Here is a 3,655-nt window from a genome sequence, read left to right on the forward strand (position 1 = left end):
GGAAGGTGGATGCTGATGCGGCTTCCATAGCGACCGTTGGGATTTTGCTACAGAAAACGAGACTCCGGATACAGCGGGTAGACGGTGGTACACTGTGGCCAGCGAAACGAGGGTAGCAAGCGAGATGAATTTAACTCAGAAAAAGGAGGGAATAAAATAAAAGGGGAAAAAAATGATTTATTAATCCTAACTAATAGTCCATCGCCACGCACCCCAGTGTCTTCCCACAACACAAGGAAGGGATCTATCTACACGTATATTAATGGAATAACTGACTCGGGACAACTGTATGTTGTATGCATACGGTTCCGAGAACCGTAACAGTACATTTACCTCTGCCAGCGAAGGTAAAAGAGGTTATGTTTTCAGTTTTCACCCTTTCTGTCTGTTTGTCTGTGTAGAGCACATGTGCCAAACTCAAGGCCCGCGGGCCAAATGTGGCCCGCCACGTCATTTTATGTGGCCCGCGAGAGCTTAGGTGTATTAAAACAAGTCTATGCTGCTTTACAGTGTGCATTGACCATAAACTACATCTCCCACAATGCATTTCGATTATGTTACTTGCCAAGTGCTGGCTTCTCGCCTCAAGATAGCAGTTTATCCACATCAGTGTCTGCGATTTTCCCAGCAAGTGGAATTGAGAAATATCTACTTTTGATCCCAAAATGTCCAGGAAAAGAAAAATTGATGTAGATGGAAGGTAGTTTCAAGAAAGATGGGAAAGTGAATACATGTTTGTGCTTCAAGAAGAAAACGGTATGTCTTTTGTTTTATGAGGCGGTGTCGGTCGTTAAAGAGTACAATCTCCGTCGGCATTTTGACACCAAACACAGAGCTAAATATGCCAAATTTAGCCTCCAAGAAAAACAGCAGATTGTCCAAGAATTAAAAGGCGGACTGCAACCGCAGCAGAATATGTTCACAAAAGCTACAGCTAAAAACGATGCAGCAGTGAAAGCTAGCTTTATTGTGGCTGAAGAAATTGCCCGAGCTTCAAAGTCGTTTTCAGAGGGTGCATTTTTGAAGCAGTGCATGCTGAAGGTGTGCGAGCAAGTGTGCCCCGACCAGATACAAACTTTTTAAAACGTCAGTTTGTCAAGAAACACCATTGCGGACCGAGTTAAGGAACTAGCGGGAAATCTGGCAACACAGCTGGCTGAAGAAACACGCAGTTACCTGGCATTTTCATTAGCTGTTGATGAAAGCACAGACAACGTGGATACAGCGCAGCTGTCCATTTTTATTAGAGGCGTGAAGTCGGACCTCTCTATCACGGGGGGGGGGGGGGCTCTTGGACGTAGCTGCCATGCACTGGACCACAACGGGACGGGACATTTTTGATGTGGTGGAGAATTCTGTAAGTAAAAGTGAATTACCGTGGGAAAAGTTGGTGGGACTAACTACCGATGGTGCACCTGCAATGTGTGGAGGAAAAAAAAAGGCTTGGTGGGACTAATGAAGGAGAAAATGCAAACAAGTAACTGTCACACACCTCTGGTAACGTATCATTGTATTATCCATCAAGAAGCTCTCTGTGGGAAGGTTCTGGAGCTGGATGATATAATGACCATGGTTATGAAAACAGTGAACTTCATTCGGGCACGTGGCCTGAATCACCGGCAGTTCCAGCTGTTCTTGCAGGAGGTGGGCTCGGAGCATGGAGATGTGCCGTACCATACATAAGTAAAGTGGCTGAGTAGGAGCAAAGTCCTCAAACGTTTTTTTGAGCTGCGGGAAGAAATTGCTCTTTTCATGCAAGGTAAAGGAAAACCCTTGTCTGAACTGTCAGATCCAAACTGGCTGTGTTGTGTGACATAACGGAGCATCTCGCCAAACTCAATCAGAGACTGCAGGGACGCAAACAAGTCATCACGCAGATGTCCGACATGATCACAGCTTTCCAGCGTAAACTTGACCTTTGGAAGTCTCAAGTGAAACAGGATAATCTTGCCCACTTCCGTTGGTCAGAGCATCTCGGTCTCAGTTCCAGGTGCTTTTTCATGTGCTCGGTTGGCTACCAAACTGAGCAGGTTAATGAATGAGTTTGATCGGCGCTTCTCTGACTTTAAAGCACAGCACTCAGGCTTTGCCATCTTTACCAATCCTTTCACCACCGACGTCTGCAGTGCACCTCATCACCTTCAGATGGAGTTAATAGAGCTTCAAAGCGATAGTGGTCTGAGAGCAAAGTTCCAGGATGCTGCAATTGAGGACTTTTACCGTCTGCTGCCCCCTGGTTTGATGCCACAGCTCCGACTTCATGCTGCTCATGTTCTGTCCATGTTTGGGACGTATCTGTGCGAACAGATGTTCTCAATAATGAATCTAAACAAGACCAAGCACAGATCACGCATCACCGATGGCAACCTCCACGCTGTTTTAAGGATTGCCTTAGCACAAGGCCTAAAACCAGACATTGACACACTAGCCACGGGAAAACGGTGTCAGACATCTGGCCAGAAAACACATAGGTAAGCATTTTTAATAACCTGAATTAAAAACATAATCAAATGTATCTCAACCAAGAATAAGAACAGTTGCGTATGTGTGCAATTTAATGATTGTGCTTGCATTTTGTTCTGTGTTTGTTATTTTCAGAACATGATCAATGAATGAGGATGGTGTGTGAGATGTTGTCTCAGGTTGAGGAGGGATGTACTGGGTGTGTTCAAGGACAGGCAGCATCACCTCATCAACTTGACCATATAGTTGTGAACTGAGACAACCCTTATTTTGTTATTTTTAGTGAAATACATATACTACTTTGTATGTGTAGCAATGTATTCACTGTGTTTGCAGGTTTTTGTGTTCATGCAGACAAAAGTTTACTGTAATCAAACCATCTCTTATTAGTTGGATGTACGTACGCCCTCTACAAGGCTGTGTGCATCCATTTGTTTTTGTAAAATGCTACATCTGTCACGCATGTTCTTAGCAGCTCACAATTGTTGGTTGTGCTGTAGTTCTGCCCCTCACGACGATTAATTTTAAAAGTTAATGGCATAACTTGTTTGATTATATTTTTCTTTATTTACTTGAATAGTTTGATCGTTGATTGATGGAGTAATGTTGGTTTCTTAACCTGATAAACATATTGTTACGAATTTGGGAATTCGATTGCACACAACATTCAGGTTCCTTTAGTCAGTTATGTCGATAAGTGCTTGTTCCCGAGATAGTTCACCTTCCATTGTTTAATGGGCAGAAATCGATTACGTGCGCTGCGAGATTCAATTTAATAGTTAGTGAGCGATCACAACACAAAGGAAGACGCTCCTCCCCCTCTTCTGTGAAGAGGAAAAAGAGCCCTCCCTTCCTGAATCACGGAATGTAAACAACTCCCTCCCACCCGTGGTTGAGCGGGGGATGGAGCATGAGGGCATGAGTCACGCCGGGAGTGGGGATAGGAATAAAAAAGGGATACTCTGCTTTGTTCGGGCTGGCTTTTCAGTAGAGCTTCGGCTTTTGCTTGGCTTGCGTTAGGGTCGAGGCTTTTTGAAGGCTTTCTGCTTTGACTTGGCTTTTAGCAGGCCTTTGGGCTCTGGCTTGGTCGTTGAAGAGAGAGGCTTTGTTCATCAGAAGAGAGTTGAGCTGGTTGCTCAGCTTGGAGTTCTTGGTTCGTGTTGTGAGAAGCTTTGTTCATCGGAAGAGAGTT

At 44.5% G+C, this 3,655-nt stretch overlaps 1 pseudogene; it reads left to right on the plus strand.

Annotated features, from left to right (window-relative positions):
- The first annotated feature begins 665 nt into the window (after positions 1 to 665).
- Positions 666 to 3,058, plus strand: LOC147020146 (general transcription factor II-I repeat domain-containing protein 2B pseudogene; annotated as a pseudogene).
- Positions 3,059 to 3,655: the final 597 nt, after the last annotated feature.

Source organism: Eptatretus burgeri, chromosome 9, assembly GCF_056783735.1.
Source record: "Eptatretus burgeri isolate ZD-2024b chromosome 9, Ebu_testis_v1, whole genome shotgun sequence".
Classification (NCBI taxonomy): domain Eukaryota; kingdom Metazoa; phylum Chordata; class Myxini; order Myxiniformes; family Myxinidae; genus Eptatretus; species Eptatretus burgeri.